Genomic DNA, 19,569 nt, shown 5'->3' on the forward strand with positions numbered 1-19,569 from the left:
TATAAACACCCAATTCCAACTTTAGAAAGTAATTAGTGAGCTAGAGATTTTACATGAAATGGACAATCTTTTGATATCCAAAACTGTGCTGAATCTAAATGCCAACATTTTGTCTAATTATGAAAAACACAAAGGGATGTCATAGGGTTAGAAAGCATACTGTGTCTTAAACTGAGATAAAATGACAGGCAGTGTATCATTCAGCCGCATACTTGCTTATTTAGTAAAAGCAGAAAAGCTCATGATTAGCTCTGCTTTCCAGAACTGGAGAGTTCAAGGATTAGGAAGGGAAAAAGTTCTGACTTGGTTTTAATGAAAATGGTCTTGCAAACATCATCCTGGACCAATGCCATCGCTCTCCCTTGTGGCTGGAGTGAGGGAAGGTAATTGAAGTCAGAAGCCTTCTTTTCACTGGGCTGCTGGTACCCTGTGGGGCAGGATTTGACCCTGAGGACCCACCGTGGCACTTGTCCAAACCCAGGCCTGAGTGCTCACATCAACCAATAACTTCAGCCAGTCTCCTATGGCCACCCTGCAAACGCACTGCATCTCCTCTGACTGTTTGGCAAGGGCCAGCAAAACCCTCCCTGAGAGTCACTGCTCCTGCTCCTGCCGTGCAGTGCTTGGACCTGTTCCATCTTCATTTGGTTGCAAGCTCTTTCCTATGTGGGGCTTTCCCTTCGCAAGGAGTACATTTCAGTTTGTCTTTTGGACTTTCTTTTGACACATTGATGTGTCACCCATGCTTACAATTTTGTCATCAAATTGAGCAGTTGGTTCAGAATGACTTTCCTCCATCTCTGAGAGATAGATTTAATTCCTTTCCTAATATTCTGACAGAATGAGTTATGACCAATACTTGATTAAAAAATAAGTGTGCAGGAAGGAGTCTTGAAGATATTTCTTTTCTCTTAGGCCTGGCTAAAACAGCTACATGAAAAAAAAAAAAAAAAAAAAAAAAGAAAATGAGAAAACATCCGGAAGACAAACTGCGATGCTCCCAGAGCCTTTGCCCCTGACAACAGCTTCAGATTTCCTGCGCTGAACTGATTCTGGTACAGAACCTGCACTGATTCATCGAAGTCTGCATTTCAACTCATCAATGGTTTCACAGATACATAGTTCATTGATGCTGGATCATCTGATGCTACTGACTCATGTTGTGCTGTAATTGAGAAAACTACTTGTTAATACAGGAGAGAAGAAATTCTTATATAGCACTTCAGCCCTGTTCCACTGAGGACTTGTTTCAGAGCCCATTAGCTCCTATGGAAGCTTTTTTATTGATTTTGAAAACCAAGATGACTCAAAGATGCTAACTCCAACTTTGACAGCTTTTCAGGTTTCAGGAAAAATAATTTCTTGATGAGGCAAAACCAAAGTTCTTGGACAAAATGAAACTACATTGTGTTGGTTTAGGCCCTGCTGGGACCGGAGACCACGTTGCCGTTGTCCCTCCCCCACCCTCAAGCTGGACAGGCTGGAAGTGAGGCACAAACCCTGGGGTTGAAATAAGGAGAAATTTAATACAACAGTGTAATAAATAACAATCTGAACAACAACAATAGCAATAATAATAACAATAAACAGTAATAACAGTAAACAAGACAAAAGATATACAGAGAAATACTGCAGTGAACACATCCAGCCCACCGCGCTTGCTTCCTGCGACCAAAGCCACAAAAGAAAGCTTCCCGCTGCCCGCTGGACCTGACCTCAGCATGGTATGAATAACCCGGCTGGAGATCCCTTCCCCCTGCTGGGGAAACTTAACCCTATCCTAGCTGAACCAGGACATACTTCAAAAAGCCTATTTTCAGATTTGAAAGGTTAGATTTAAGCTTTCCTGTTCGTTCTTTCTCCAGTAGAAATGACCAGAGATCCCAGAGCTGTCCTTCCTAGGCTTCATCAGAACCAATGAATCTCCACAGGTTGCTCTGACTCTGGCAAAAAACGTAATGCTGTGTAATTATTAAAATATTCTGACTAGCTTAGCTTGATACTTTCTGCAGTGTGGCAGTTCAGAGTATGCATCATTCTCATGGGACTATCATTATCTCAGCGCCCCTATCAGTCTCTCCAGGTGAGAGACATTATAAAGCTATTAATGAGGAAGCAGAAAAACATATGGAGAATTGAAATGAAAGTCTCTCCCCATGCAAAGGTTCTCACACTATCAAAATGCAAGTTTAAGGAAGAGAGGAAAACTTTGTGTCCCCTCCATCAGTTTTCATTTAATATACATAAATATAAATAATGCAAACATTATCAGGAATTTTTAGCCCATGACTTCCAGAAACAGGTCTGACCCATCACCTCTCCTGTGACTTGGAAAGGACTTTTCTTCAGTTGGGATCAAAACAATCAGATGCCTTGGAAAGTTACTTTTCATCTTCTTTATAGTCTAGTCAGACCAAAAAGCAGAAAAATGGGGGATGCTAATACTTGGTGGCTGAAAGGCAGGTTTTGTTTATTACAGCTTGTGGCGTTGTCCAGTGAGGATTAAAAAGCTTAAGAATCAGCTTTCGGAAACAAAAGAGACTTGAGATTTTCCTAGTGATTCTTGTGCCTTTGAGAGAAAGAGAGGCTTAATGATTTTGTACAATTCATTTCTATCATGGGGCAAATGAGAAAGAAGATTGCAAAGACTTTGCCGACTCCAGTGAGTAGACTAGGAGGAATCTGTCCCGAGTTATGATTGATACTGTAGGAGTCCTGTAAGCCTGACACTAGATCTATTTGGAAACATACCTGATATATTACCCCATCAAAGCTTGTTGAGAGAAACCCAGCCCTGGCTCTGCCTCCACGGTGTTCAGACCAAGGGAGAAAAAATTTCAGAGATTGCTTTAGTAAAATATTTTTTATAATTTTCATGAAAATAACAACACCCAGGCAGTACTTGTCTCTAAGACAGACATACCGATAAGAGGAGGAGATGGCACTGGAGAATTACAAGGAACACAGTGAACAATATATACTTACAGAGGAGAATAAAGCAAATTTGGTTTCTTTCCTGTTGGTTTTACAGATGTGCATCTCAAAAAGAGCATTGTGTGATAGAAAGTTTTCTCAGAGAAAACTGAAAAAAAAGAGTGGTCTAGAAACCCTTTCAGTGTGTTGATAAGGGCATTGCTGTGAAGCGTTCTTTCCCGCTACAGGAATGTTCATTGCAACAGCTGGCACAATATTCCCAAGTTAACACGAAGAATTTGGACCCTAGCAGCAAGTAAGCATCTTCTCTGTTTACATTCGCCCATCATTCCACAGAGATTGCATGCTAGCTTCTGAGCTATGCTTAAGCCTAATTCACTTCTTGTTTCAGGATGGGATAAGTGGCTGTTAGGCACAAAACACAACAGTGGCTTAAGAAATGAAATTAAGAAGAATTATATAATCAGCTGAAATTGTCACTTCTGTTTCAGAACTTATGCTGCTTCTGCACAGGGTATGAAAGAAGGTGCCAGTCACTCCATAGGAATTTTAAATATGAAAATGCTATTTCAAGATTTATTTTGAAGCTTTAACTCTGCTTTAACTCTCTTAGGGACAAATTTCCATCAGGTACATGAGCTCATAAATCCTCTGATGGTGAAGCAAATCTGAATGCAGGTTTATCTGTCCATTTGTTTTTCTTTATATAAACCCCCACAAATCATGCTGTAAAATGAAAGTACGCATCTTACCGCAATCAGCTGAAATAAACATGATCACATTATTCCTTTGCTCGTACACAGCAACCCACCTCATGCAACCGCCAGGGCATGCCAGGCTACGGGGCACAGTGTAACTGCCTCAGTGTGTAAACAATATGGGAGAACCTGTTTGTTGGTGGAATCACGTTATTACTGGTATAACAACACTGACATAACAGTAATATGAAGCAAAAATGCCAAAGCATCTATTTACCATCTTATGTACATAGTCAAATGTGGAGAAAATGAAATTAGGCCTACAGGCACCACATTTCTTGTACATTAGGGCCTCTTGTACTGGCAGTGACTGCACCTTTGCAAGGTTCATCCTTAAATGTGGAGTAAACAAGGACATAGTTTCTTTCTTACCTTCTCAGTGGAACTTAACATCTCATTTTGACCTGAGAGCCACCACTGAGTGCTCAACATTGATCCAAGCACAGTTTTGTACTTGCTGCCAATGGGAGGTTTGCAGACGTAATAAACAGGTTTCACCCATGGACCAAGGGTGCCTGTGTTCCCGTCTCTGCCATCCCTGCTAAAGAAATACCAAGGGGATGAATCCAGGGGAGCATGTGGCATCCTGCCCGTGGTATCCCTCTTCACCACAAAACCGGGGTGTCCATTTCCAAATCATCCTAAGATGATGTCTTTGGGAAATCCAGTTCCTGAGGTTCAGTGCAGAATGAGAAGTCTGCAAGTCTGATCTTGGCTTTGTTTTATTAATCCCCTTATACCTCAATATATTTAAATAAGTCATTTTCTATATACCTTATACCCAAAAGGCCTTGTCTTCCCCAGAGCTCTACTCAGCCCACACAAATTATGCCCAACCCTGACAAAGTTCATATATCATATATATGAACTATATGTCATATCAACATGCTTTGCTGATTAAGGATACCAATTAAACCCAGATACCAGAGTGAAAAAAGTAGGTGTAACAGTGTAATACAGAAAAAATGCAGTAAGAAAAAGCAGAATAGTGCACTTAAAGCAGCAAACAGCAAAAACCAGGGTAATGCATTAAATCATTACGCACGAGAGAGAGAATAGAGGTTAAGAAAAATACATCACCACTTGCATACTTCACCATCATCCAGATCCGCAGTGGCTGGGGAGCCCCGGTTACAGCGAGGGTTTGGAGAGCCTGTCCCGGCAAGGGGGAAATCCTACGCGGTGTGTCCACCCGTAGGTGAGGCTTCCAAAGTCGCTGCAAACGGGCCCAGCCTTATATACCAGAGATCGACAGGCCAGAATAGCTGGCACCTTTGTTTCGAGCAGAAAATTTCTGGTTTCATTCTCCTGTTGGATTCCACCCAAAGCCTGGCCAGGGCTCAGGGAGTTCCTAACAAGGCCAGATACTTGGGCTCTCAGCCTTGCACAAGGCTAAACAAGGGAAGTTGGATACATTCTCTCCTCATTCCTGATTATATTTTGTCTAAGCTGCATCTTTCACTAGCAAGTTTACATATTTTGTTAATGATTACAAACTAAGTTAGCAGCTTCGGCTTGGGGCCTGTTGTTCAGGCTTCAGTACTTCAATGCTTTAGCACTTTTTACATCAGCATAAGTGCGTTGTTATAACTTAGTACAATACCTACTAGCACAATGGTTATCAATTATAAAATATACAGGATTCATCTATAGGTCAACTCTAGTTTGGACCAGTTGTCCAAGCCTTAGCACTTCACAACAACATATATCATAGCCATTTCCTCAGCAGTTACACAGTATTCTGTGACTTCATAACAGGAGTATTAGTAAGAAAAAGTCAGTCAGGGGTTTAGACAAACATTTTACATGAGTGATAACGGCTTTCTCACACTGATCTTTTAAAGTTGGCTCTGTAGTGATTGCCAGAGCAAGTGCAAGATAAGCAAAATAAAGCTAAACACGTATTTGCTCTTTAAGCTTTAATAGCTCTTAGCTGCTATGTAATCTTTATTCCACCCAGCAATATAAAGTGCAGCTTGTATACAAAAAGCTGCCACCAGTGCCTGAGATGTATGAGCTTTGCAATGACACCCAGTGAGCAGTTCTACTTTTATACTTGTTTGGTCTATGTATGAGTTCTTAGATCAGTATGTTACTTACAGTCTCATGGCTTGTATTGCAAGGATATAATAGCCACTGCACTGTGTCCAGCCAGCACTGCATCATTCCTGGGGTAGGATCCACTGGCTTTTCTAGACAGCAGCACTAAACATACCGCAATAACCTTGCCAGCAGTCAGGATTTTTCCCTAATGGCAGACAGAAACCACCAGCTTGCAGCTGGGATAGTTGATCTGTCAGCCCAATACATTCTGAAATTTCCAAATGTTCCTTTTCCAGCACCTGCCTCAGTTCTGCACACAAGGTCTCTTCAACTGCATATTGGAAGGAATCAGCTTAGGAGAAGGAAGGCTTCTAACCAGCTTGATCAGGCCATAGAGTTGCTTCCCAAAGCCCCGTGTCCATTCCAGTCACCTCCCTCTGCTCTCCCCAGCTGCAGATGACAGCTTCCCAAATACTGGATCTCATCAGTGTCCCTCTGAACTCTGGGGTAACTCTGGTTTCTTCTTCTCATCCTCAGTGTCCCCTGAGCTGGCTTCCTTTCTGCAGCCCTGAAGATAGTAAGTGACCTGGCACTCCCAGCCCAAATACCGTGACCTCGCAGGGAAGGCAGATCACACAATACCTTTGTAAAAGCTTCTCTCGGTGTATAATTTTTGCAGTGCAGTCTGTCACCTTGATGAAATGCAGAGGATCAGGAAGAAGCAGTAAATATGTTTAAGATGCCCTCTGATTATGCTGACAGATTCTCAGTGACATCTCAAAAGTTGGATGGGTCCTTCACCCTACCAGATTGGGAACTACTGCTCTAAGACATGAGGGGTTTACTGGTCCCAAGTTGTAGTCTATGAAACAGAAAATTGCTTGAAAATCATTAAATCTGTTAAATGGTGTTACTGACTAAATATATTCCACTCAGGGTCACAGCGGAAGTGAATCAACCAGATTCTCAGTGATGAGCCCTAGAGTTTACTGCAGGCTAATGTCACAGAAATCCAGATCTTATTCAAATGCAAGGAAAAAACTCCACATCCATCCTAACACTTGAGATAAAGAGCACTAACTAGTCAGTGATAGCAAAAAATGTAACCTAAGACACTGATATATCTAAATTCAAGGTACAAACTATTAGAAAGCAGCAGCATTTGCTTTTCCATGCAAATCCCTAAAATTACGCCAGGAGAACTTCCTCTTGCCTTCAGATTAGCCTAAATACTAGGGATCAACAGTGGTTTCAGTGAGTGTTTATGGTTTCCTTTAACATTTTCATATGAAGTCCACATGTGGTATTTAAATAGCCTATTCCCATTCACAAGCAGCAGCTGTTTAACCTCATGAGGTCAGCAGGACATCCCTTTTAACACCACAATACTTCATTTATGTAAATTAGATGCATTATGGGAAGCCCAGGAAGGCTGCATTATTCACAAGTACTGAAGTGTTATGTCTGAGCGTTGAGAAAGTTTTACTGCATCAATATTATAGTCTATGAAAAAAAAAAATAAAAAATCCTTTTTAATACTTTGAGGGAAGACCCTAGGCACAAAGGGAATGGTTGGCTGGCAAGAGTGTTCAACTGCTTAGGATCACCCTCAGTTAAATCCTAAGCAGTTCTGGGCCTCCCAATTTCTTCTTGTGCTTTCACTTACTAGCTGCACACCTGATTTTAAAGTTTTTCAAATTTCCAAGGCCATATTTTGTCCAAGAAGAATTTGGCAGTCCAGTCATAAATCGTCTCATTCACTTGTTGTGTGACTTTGGTATCCCCAGAACCAGAAAATGAGTTTGAAGTGGTAATCACCCACTCCCTAGTCTGGCCTTGCACCTAGAGCCACACCTGGTAATACTTCTTGCACAGCCACAGCAACAGCTCTGAGTTTCTCATCAGGTGTAATAACACAGGGCCTCACACTTGGTCTCTGTGTACAAGCAGGAACTGTACACAGGCTTACCACAGTAACCACAATTCCAGTACAGCATTTGATACAACTTACCTGCTTTGATGTGTTGATTGTGGCTTTTTGTCTGTATGTGGTGGGTCATTACAATCATAAACATTTGAACGACCTTTTCACCACACATTCTGCAATTCCTCTTTGAAGAATAAATTCTTTTAAGAGGAGTCACTTAAGTGATACTAAACCTTCGAAGAAGCCTTCCCCCCTTTCAGAGCACTGACTGATAACATCTCTGTGTGACCTTTTTCCCTTCCTTTGAGATGCCAGAGGTACCTGAAAAGGCAGTTGGGAAAGTCCAGGTGCAGAACAGGGAGGAAAAAAAAGAAAAAATAGGATTCCATCTCTTACTAGACCATGTACATTTCAGGCAATACAGTGAAGAAGTTTTCTGGAACAGCTGCACCATATTCCCTGGAGCAGGAAACCTACCGTCATTACAATTAATCTCATAATGTACGATACAAGGAAAAATGTAAGACAGTGAGCTGAATAAGTACCATGTCACAATATTGGGACCCTTATATGCAGTCTTGCCAATGAGATACATATCCTGTAAATAATGTATTGATTTTGCTTAATAGAAGGCCACTGGAAAAACTCAAGCAGGAAAGCAGCAGCTGGATGTGGATAAATTGGGACCAAAGAACACAGTGGGAGGGGAAGGAGCCACGGGGTGTGTGCGTGCGTGTGTGTGTGTGTGTGTGTGTGAAGTGCTAAGGCTTGGACAACCAGCCCAAGCCAGAGCTGACCTATAGATGAATCCTGTATATTTTGTAACTAATAAACGTTGTGCTAGTAGGTATTATACTAAGTTATAACAAACCACCTATTCTGATGTAAAAGGTGGAAGTATTGAAGCCTGAGCAATAGGCCCCAAGCCGATGCTGCTAACTTAGTATGTAGTCATTAACAAAATATGTATGCTCATTAATGAAAGACGTAGCTTAGATATCATATACTCATTACTGGTGATGGATGTAACGAAAACATGTCTATCCTAAATGTATCTTTCTTATTCTCTGTGTAGGGGTAAGTTAATACATCCGTGAAGCCAGAGGTCCGACCTTGGGACAGACATATGGCCTTGTTTTAAAAAGAACATAAATAAATGAGATAAGGAGGGAAACTCCCTTAGCTTCTCCCTTGAGCCCTGGCCAGACTCTGGGGGAATCTAATGAGAGAGTGAAACCAGATGTTCCACTCAAAACAAAGGTGCCAGTTATTCTGGTTTGTTGATTTTTAGTATATAATGCTGGACCCGCTCACAGAGACTTTGGAAGCCTCACCTATGGGTGGATTCACCGCGAAGGATTTCCCACTTGCTGGGACAGGCTCTCCAAACCCTCGCTGTAACTGGGGCTGCCCAGCAACTGTGGGTCTGGATGATGGTAACGTGTGCAAGTGGTGATGTATCCTTCTTAATTACTAGTCTCTCTCTCAGGAAGTAATGATTTGATGCATTACTCTGTAGTTTCCTATTTGTTTAAGTGCACTATTCTGCTTTTTCTTACAGTATGATTTCTGTATTACTCTGTTACATTATTTAGTTATTTTAAGTAAACACCTGCTCTTTTCACTCTGGTCCCTGAGTTTAATTGGTATCCTTGATCAGCAAAATGGGGGGGGCAGGGATCCATGGCAACAACTTCTTTCTGCACTGCATCTCCCAAAATTTCCAGTGCTGGGAACAGGTGAATCAAAAGCTATGAAAATATATTTATAAAGCATTTTCATCTCTGGAAAAGAGGATGGTGTCTATTATTCTATAAGAATTATTGTGTCTATCCCCAAGGTAAGTTGATCTTTGAGTTAAAGGAACACATTACTGTGCCCAGTAGAGAGGGTCTGTTGGAAACCTACACCTATCAAGATCACCATGTGAGGACAACCACTGCACTAAACATGTGAGTAGACAGCTTATTGCATAAAGATTGATTTTCTTTGAAAAGCCTTGGTTCTAAATAAATAATACTTGGCTTTAAGAAGGCTGTCTGGTCAGTTTATTAACAACATGTTACTCCTTCTGGAAAGAACAGAAGTGCAAAACAGCACTTAGACGTGCTGAGACAATCTCAATTAGTGCTGGACCATTGCAGCCCAGGGCTGTGTATCAGAGTGGGAGAGACACAGAGTTCCCTTCTGAGGAAAAACGACAGACCATGCACACAGTGTGGGAATTAAGAACTGGTGGTTAGCAAAATGTAAACTGGCCTTGAGGTTAGAAGAATGATTGTGGGAAACCGAGGCAACATTCAGAACACGTGTTGTGAGCGTCAGAAACAGCAGGTCGGAACCACCTGCAGAATGCATGGTGAGTGTGTGAGCAGTAAACAGAAAAAACCTGAAGGTCAGTAGGATGTAAAAGTAAAAATGAACCTATGTAAACAGGTGGTAATAAATTGGGAGCTTGCACTTAGTGTGGTGGCATTTGCTCTTGGCAATGCTCCCCCTTCAACAAACTGGTGTGAGTTTGTTTTTCTTCTGCGCGTCGCCCCGATCCCGGCTGGACAGAGACTGACACCAAGACCTTAGAAGGGACACCAGCAAGTACCAGTGGTGCAGTTAGATTATTGATAATAATAGCAATTGCTTGCATCCCAAAATTTTGCTTCAAAAAAGATAGTGGCTTTTGTCTATTGTGATGCCTCTTAACAGATACCAGACGGGCCAATATTAACAAAGGAAATGCAGAGTAACAATCAACTGTTTATTAGGAGTAATAAGAGCAAAATGAAGGAAGGACCTGATCTGTTATTCAGACAGATGGAGAAACAATAGCTGATGATGCTGGGAAGGTTGAAGCATTTAGTGCCATTTAATGGAGTCTTCACTTGAAGGGTTAGTGGCCTAATATCAGCAAGAAATGTACAAAAGTTTTAGGCGGAAAAGGATTAGGACATTAAATATTCAGGGACATCAGATGTTTATACTTAAGAGAACCTAATACAGTTCATCTTAATGTATATAGGGAGGTGGCTGAAACAGCTACCTCTGAGAACCTGAAGGAATAGTGACCTCCCAGGAAACTGAGAAAGATCATAGAATCCTAGAATACCAGGTTGGAAGGGACCTCAAGGATCATCTAGTCCAACATTTCTTGGCAAAAGCACGGCCTAGACAAGATGGCCCAGCTCCCTGTCCAGCCGAATCCTTAAAGTGTCCAATGTTGGAGAATCCACCACTTGCATGGGGAGATTATTCCAGTGGCTGATTGTTCTCATTGTGAAAAGTTTTCCTCTTGTGCCCAGTCAGAATCTCCCCAGGAGTAACTTGTGCCCATTACCCCGCATCTTTTCCATGTGACTCCTTGTAAAAAGGGAGACTCCATCTTCTTTGTAGCCACCCTTTAGATATTGGAACATGGTGATAAGGTCTGCCCTGAGTCTTCTCTTTTCAAGGCTGAATAAACCCAGTTCTCTCAGCCTTTCCTCATACAGCAGGCTTCCCAGTCCTTTGATTATCTTTGTGGCCCTCCTCTGGACTCTCTCCAGTCATCCACATCTTTTTTTTATAGCTGGGACCAAAACTGAACAAAGATGTACTGAACTTCAAAAACAGAAGAAAAATTACACAGGAAATTTCAGGTAACTCTCTACACAGGAAAATTCTGGAACAACTATCTAATTTTAAGAAGCTATTATAGTAGATTAATAATAGCCAACTTTCAGGTGTCAAGGTCAAACCCTCTCTTAGCTTTGTAGGTAGGGGGAAAGGCTGTAAATGACAGGTGTCTTCACTTTAGTCTTTTGATGCTGTTCACAAAACATTCTTCGTAAGTGCATTAGAGAAACAGGGTCTCAATGAAATTGTTAACAAACGGTGCTCAGCTGGTCTGCAACCTGAGGGACCAGTTGAGGGACCAGTCATCAGTGGTTGGAAGACTGATGAATATGTCAAACAAAATTCACTAGAGTTCTCTCCCAGGTTGGTAAGGAAGAGGAAACGTCCCTGTTAAAATCTGTAAGCAGGACAAAGTGAAGAGAGGAAGTCAATATCCACTCTCAAAAGATACAATTAAAATGAAAATATATCTCCTGACAACAAGAAGAAGCAAACAGGATGCTTGTTGATGGGGTCAAGGGCAAAGACCTTCAGTTTAGCGGGAATAATCAGCCATCTCAGCTAAGGACTAGAAATCACTGGCTGATAGAAGAAGGTGGCTTATTATCTCTAGTAGGCCACAAGCTGAGCATGAGCTGCTGAGAAATAATGGAAGTCTGTGTGGAGAAGTGGAAACATGAATGTAGACCTGCAGAAGCAATCACACTGTTCTTTCTACTCATGCTCAGCTATAAAAATATGCCTGGTCTGGAGCACTGCATATCTGGAGAGATGTTGATTGAGCTGAGCAAGGAGAGCCCAGAGAATAACAGAGAGGAAAATCAAGAAGCACTGAAGACATCTGAAAGAAGTGTGATTCTCTATTTTAAACATGGGAGAGTTCTGTGGCAATATGCTAAAGGATGCCAGGTTAATGAAGGTACTGAATATCCACTAAGTCCAGGACAGGCAGGGAGAAGTCGGGAAGATTAAACTACATTTTAAGGAACAATTTATAAGGATGAAGCACTAAGCTGTCTCAGGCAGCAATGGAGTCCACAGCAGTAAAGATTTTTAAGGATATGCTGGGCAAAATAGTGTGTTAGGAGTGGGCTACTTAATCTGCCCTGGAAAAAGGGGAAGTAACCCAAATGTAAACTCCGGTTCTATATTCTATGACCCCTTGATTTGAAAAACAGCATTTTTGGCCTGACAAAGCCAGCACTTTCTTCCCAAGCCAGACACAAGTGAATGACAGGATCTACTTAGGCATTTCCTGCACACAGAAATATTGCCAGAGGAATTACTGAGAAGCAGCGGACTAGAGCAGGGAGCTCATCAAACTAAAAACGGGTCTTTGGAGAAGCACAAATAGAACAAGGAGAAAGGATTCAAGGCCAGCATTGCACAAACCCATAAGAATCACAGGTTAGACCCCAGATGTTCTGTAGGAACACACAGATCATGCATCCATCTATATCTTTTCTTCCTAACTCAAGAGGAACACGAGAGAAATATGTCATGCTGTACCAAACATCTTCTGGTACAGGCACCTGGAAGACAGTGTGACAATAAGACAGCAGGTCAACCTGGCCAGGCAACAGCTGCTGTTGGACCAAGGGCAGCTCTCGAGGAAAGGGAGCTGAAACAAGATGCCTCCTAGAGTGAGCAGTGTCCTGGCACCATGGAGAAACAGGCTAATAGCCTGGAGGGGCTGAGAGCTGGAAAGGTGTGATATAGACTCATTTGTATGAAGGTAACATGCTTTGAATCTGATCTCTTTCAAAGGTAAAATGAACAGTAATTACCTTTTCTCTCTGATTAGCCAAAACCAAAATCACAGGTTTTGGCCTCTTGCTTTCAATAAGCGACAGAAGTATAAGGAAGTGGTTAATGATACTGTTGTGAGAAAACCTGAACAACTGCTGGATGACACATGGTTCTGAAAAAAAAGAGAATGGACAAAAATGTCAAAAATATACAAAAATTTAGTTGTAACTTATATCCAGAATGCAAATATTCTGGAATATTTTTTATTTTTCTAAAGCATAAGGACTGTACATCTGAGTTAAACAGGAAAGGAACGGTTTTGTTTGGTTGGTTTATTTTTTTTATTTTGGGGTGAGCTTTGCTTTTTTCTTCCTGGAAACTTTCAGCACAGATGATGTAGATCCTACTTCAGCATCTTGTTACTCCATGAACAGAGCTAGACCAGGAATGCAGGGATGAATCAGGTTCAGAGTGTAACAATTTCCAAGTACTTTATGAATAGTAGCTAGCTGGTTTCTTGGAAGTCATAAAAGGTTTGATGAGCATAGAGTTATCCCCCTCACTGAAAGATGAGTTCTAGAGAAAGGTGATGACATATGATACCTCTGTTCCTAGAGAGTAATGAAAAACAGGGTAAGAACAGAAAAACTCCGTGTCATAGTCCTGTAGTCGGATGATTAGATCATGTGTTTGCACTGAGTCACACAAGATAGCAGGAAGGAGGTAAGATCAGCACTTCATGCAGATAAGCACAGATCTACCTCCGGTGGTTCAAAGGATAAGACTTGGCACGGATTTTTGAAAAAGCTCTCTGTCAGCAGGACAGCTGGTCAGAACATAAGATTTGGAGGCTTCTTTTGTAGGAGGCTGATGGCCCACCTAAATTTGTCTCCAGCAGGGTAGGGGTATGATGTTTTATCCACAGAGATAGAGACACTTTGCAAACATAATTTGCTAGGCTGAAAAATTGAAATTTTCATGCAGGAAAGAAAAGTTAGATAGCTTTTAAATCCATGCTGTTCTGCAACTTTTACTCAGGCAGTTATGGCCACCTTTTCTAAATATCTCAAGGCCTAACATGCTGAGCTTTTGAGAAGTTGGACTTTGGCACCCAGAAAGACATGTCAATACTTCTGGTGGTGAGTCTGAGTGCTGAAATGTTAGTACTAGAGCTCTGGGAGATGGTGCCAGGTAAGAGCGTGATTGATTGCTGATACTGTACTGAAAAAAGCAGAAATCTTGAGGTCTGGTAATGGTAACTTCATTGTAGATTTGGTTGCACATTATTTTATATTCTTATATATATATATATATATATAACCACCTATAACATTTGCACACAAATCATCCCTGCACAGAATAAATCCAGAAGGAAATCCAGAATAAATAGAGGTGCAGACTGTGCAGTTCCAGTACTCCAGTCAGCTCTTGCAGCCCCACTCTCAGACACTACTCTCCATCTCAGCTTCTATGTAAACCTGTTTTGTTACTATGGCAACAGCTACATCAAATATTCCTTTTGTTAAATGGTATTTTTGAGCTATGGAACACATTCTGAACCGGGAACAAACATGCTGCATTAGCTGCATTCTTTATAATTTAAGAAAGGGTTCTTCACAAGAAAAATAAAATCACGGGGGCTTTGACGTTGGATTTTCCTTTTAAATCTCTTAACATTGAAGCTGCCCATAAAACTTCTACTGAAGGAGTTTCTCAAGGAAATGCCGAATCACGGACCCTGAGATATCTTCATTCAAGGGAACCTTTGCTATACACAAGTCAAGCTTCAAGAGATCATATGTGGGTTTATCATTGGATGCTATAGACCTTGTAGAGGAAGCATCCTGAAAGTCTGGGGAGTCCAGGGAGCTTTAAGAAGCTCAGTTAGAACCACAGTTCTCTATATTCCCAGCCCCTATGTCCACAGAACTGGGACTCCAGGACTGCGCATGTGTTCTCAAGGCCTGTGACTCCCAGCTGGTAGGAGTCAGGTCCTGCATGGGAAATGCCAATTCAAGGGAAAACTGAAAAACAACAGTGTTCATTGAACAGGGCTTGTTTTGGCTTTGTTTCTAAGTCACAAGTCATGGTAAATTTAGAGAGAGTTTTTTAAGATGTTTTGTTTTGTTTTGCTTTTTGGGGTCCAATTTAAAAGCAAATTTTTAAAATAAACAAAAATAATTGTCTATTAATGTAAAATACAGTGTTCAGCATATCATTTGTTGTGTAGCTACCCTGCTGTTATATAGATACCTCAGTAAATTGGATGCTGATTCTTAGGCTCATAAATGTCATAAGGAACAATCCACTCTAATCTTCAGCATACTTTAGGCTGTTAAACTTCACTGGCCATTCCTATGCTGAGGTTGTATAAAATGAAATAATGCCTTTCACAGAGACATCACATCTTGGCCTTGGGATGCACAAAAATGAGTCATCTATAATTTTCCTGGATAGTCTATTTCATCAATTAGTCACTTTTTTAGTTAAACATATGCATTTATTTTATAACTTGCACTTGTCTGACTTCACGTTCTAGCAGCTTGTCCTGACTGTGCTTTTCTACAGAAAGCCCTTTAATTCCCATTTTTTTTTCCCTGCCTGAAGATACAGACATGCTATAAACAAGTAGCATTGCACTTATTTAATTAATAATAGATTTGAGGTTTTTTTCAGCTCCATTGCAATTATCAAGATAAAGTATCACTTTTATGCTTCATTTTTCTACTCTGCAATGCTAACACTGTGGACAGGGGACATGAGATGTTGTGGGAAGCTCCTGGAGGATTGTTTTGTGCAAGAGTAAATGGGGAAAAGAGAGACTAAAGTTTGTTTCTGTATCCATCCTACCTAACAAGAGGTACATGGAGTGATCTGCTTTCACAGTTATGCTACTTCTGTCTCAATGGCGTCTATGTTTCTGCTCAGCATTACAAAGTGAGTATGTATGACTCAAGGTCGTCTGGAAATGGGAGACACTGCAAAGAAGGCTTCAATACAGATTTATCTTATTTGTGTTCAAAGTCTGCTTTAATCACTCTTTGGCCCTACCCACTGCATTTGCCCACCAAGGATTTCAACAGCTTTCATGAGCAAGAGTGTAAAATGCAACTTGCCTGTACCCCCTTAGCACTCCCCCACTCCAAGGGACTCTGTTTCATCCACACAGTGCAGCAGCTTTGATGCCATATTTATTTCCTAGTCATCAATATAAACCACACTAGGTCTAATTATGTTAACTGGCATTAATTACATCGCTATGATTTCATTCCTTAAAAATTCAACCTCATATCAGATTAGTCCTGATATAACCTGTGTCAGAAATCAAGTTTATAGCTTATTTATCAAATAAGGTTTTTTAAAAATGCCATTTTTAGCCAGTGTCATTATTTTCTTCCAGTTCTCTGAAGTGTACCTCTAGTTCTAAGATTTTTTAGATTAAATTTAACAAATCAAAGATCTCTTAGACAATGTATGCCATATGTGTGGGTTTTTTCTAGTTGATAGTATACATCTAAATTGCTAAAGAGTGCTAAAACATTTATTCTTGTTTACATGTTAAAAGTAGAGCTGAACAGAAATTTGTAGGTAAGAAATTGTTACCTTGAACATGCTAATTTGTTGAACATAAATGATGACATGCTGAGTATTTACTTGAAATATTAGACACCTTAGCTGAGCTTTTCACTTTTCCTAATTTCCTCCTTATTGGTTTCACTCCTTACTTTCTGCAGCTCTGGAATATTAGTTAATATGAAGGAAGTGTCTATTCTGGAGGGGAACTGTGTTGTGCCCTTTCCCTCTGAGACTGATCAAATAAGGGTCTCCCTCAGCCTACCCACTCCAACTACCATGTCCTGTATTCTTTTCTTCCATTTTGCCTTTATCTTTCTTGGGAAAAATGAGTGAAACTAATGTGCCATGGTAACACACTGTTCACCCTGTTTATCTGTTGGATTTTTGCATGTACCTGCTGTCTCTGTTTCAGATGTAAGCTCTTAGGAAAAGGAAATAATTACCATTTCATTTCGCCAAAATGCCTAGCACAGTGATAGATTGCTACTAATCTGAGACACATACTACTCCTTTTCATTGCTCAAAATATGAAAATATACAGAAATTTGCTTGCTTTGGTAGGTTTTTAAGAAACAAACATAATGGTGGCAAACATAATGATGATGATGTTTACAGCAATGATAATAACTATAACAGTATCATATTTTAAATGGAGATTTTTCACATCAAACTCAAATGAATCTTCCTGTTAAATTTTAGTAATTCCAGTTTTATTGCATCACAAAGAGAATTTATAATCCTCTAAACATGTCTTGGACTCCTCTCACTGATTTCCTTTTTTTTTTTCATTCATTGTTGCATCACTCCAGTTCTGAGTTCACTTGCTCACATATGCCTCCTTATTGATATGACACTCCTGTCTGCTCCAGCTAGTTGATAGCTTCCACCTGACAAATTTTGCTTTCCCCACTTTCGTCCAGATCCTCTCCCTGCTTTTCCTTAAAACTAGTATCTACAAGTTCACATACCTTCTGCAGTTCATCTCCACTGTTTTCTGCCTCTTTTTTTTTTTTTTTTCCCTCCATTTTGGACTCACCTTTCCCCCAGCTCCCTTACAAAATCCTTGAAGTTTTGACTATGTGTGTTGCTCCCAATCCTGACATAGGTCCCAATGCATGTCAACACATATGGAAGGTTCACATTAGCTTCACATTTCTGTCAAGTCGTCCATTTTCTCCAACAGGCATATTCAGGCCAGGGAAACAAAACACCTCTTGTATGGTTTTCTTCATTTTGCCATCACATGTTCCCCAATACCATTTTGCTCTGGTCCTGAGAAAAATGTGTTTTAATATTTTGATACTAAAACAAAGTAGAATATATCTTGGGTGTCTTTTTTCTTTGAGTTGCGGTTCCCACAATTTTCTCTCACTGCTCTATTGCCTGCTCTTTACCTTTAACTTTCTGCAGCTTTGACTTCAAGATGAGGTGTTCTGAGAGATTTCATTTTCCCAGGTACTACCAGACACATACATTTACAAAGCTAAAACACCTAACTTCTGCAGTAGTGTCAGCAAAGTTAAGTCTTCCAATGCCAGACAACTCTCCTGCTGTCTGGAAGAAGGTTTCATGCCTGCCATCGATCACAGAAGTAGTGTCTCTTTTTCTGTATTTGCTATTTATATTCTTGGCTGAGGATTCATGACAGCTGACTTCTCTATCAACTGCAAGGCACACAAGCACATGGACGTTCTGATACCTAGCACCATTCTGTCTTACAGCTAGGTGACTAGATAACAGGGTAAGATCTATGGAGGTCTGGAGAGGTTTTGCGCATGCACAAGAGAAGCATATTTCCACAAAAGGAACCTTTTAGGTGGAAACTGATAAAAGAGTACCTCTGGGATTTTGCCTTTGTAGGTTACCTGTGAACACTAAGGTACCAGAAAGAGACAACTGTAGCTTTCTGAATCTCACCTGCATTGCAGGTCATTACCTCTGTGCACACATTTGCTCAGGAAATGGGCGTAAGTACTTGATTCAACATTTGATTGAATCGGTTGAAGAGTCAGTTGACTCAGCTGGGAATGAATCAGGGTCAGCTTTACCTATCTGTGAGGACACAACCCTAAAAATTCATTTATTTTCACCTTTATTTTATGATTAATAAGCCTGAAATATACTTATTATGGACAATTTTGAATAAATCTCAGATAACTGATCAGAAAAAAACACCTAATGCCTTATCATCAAGCTTTTAAAATCTATTGCTTGAATAGATTAAGCACTAAAGCATGAGGAAAATTATCTTTCACTTACTTTGAAAAAGGATTAATAAAAGGAAGATTTTTGTTTAGGACTGGTACAGTTTATTTTCTGCCATTAATTACTTTAATGTCCTAGAACATTCTGAATACATGTTCTGTGGTCTCTAATTGGCACTGAGGCAACATAAATACAGGAAGGTTTACCCAAAACTATGGCACTTAAGGTGAACATATCATGAGATAATTTTAGAGGTTCTTGAATGAAATTGGTTAAAGATGCAGGCCCACAGACTGACTGGATTGCTAGGAGGAATACATAGCATTTGGAAGCCATCTTTACAGAGAATAGGGACAGGAGAAACCACCTTGGTGCGAACTGAAAAGATACCATTTCAGCCAGAATAGACAGGGAATCCACTGCTTCAAACACAAACAAATCAAGTTTAAATTTTCAAGGTACATAAATAATTTGTCACACTTTGACCAAGGTACAGAAAGGTTAAAGTCAAAAGACTGTTTTAGGAGGCATTTGTGTTTAGAGACCCAAACTATGGTCTGTCTCATAGTTCTTCAAACAACCCCATATTTATGTATACTTTTACCTCCCAGCAGACTCATCTCCTTATTGTTTAAGGACTTCTCACATATGCCAAACACTTGCTGTCTTCCTTCTACAGCACTTTGGCAATGCTACATCCAGCCTTCAGTGTTGTTCACTGTCAGTGTTGATTGGTGAGTGGGTTGACTGTAAGATGTATTGGATAGT

Source organism: Athene noctua, chromosome 3 (assembly GCF_965140245.1).
Source record: "Athene noctua chromosome 3, bAthNoc1.hap1.1, whole genome shotgun sequence".
In the NCBI taxonomy this organism is placed as follows: Eukaryota; Metazoa; Chordata; class Aves; order Strigiformes; family Strigidae; genus Athene; species Athene noctua.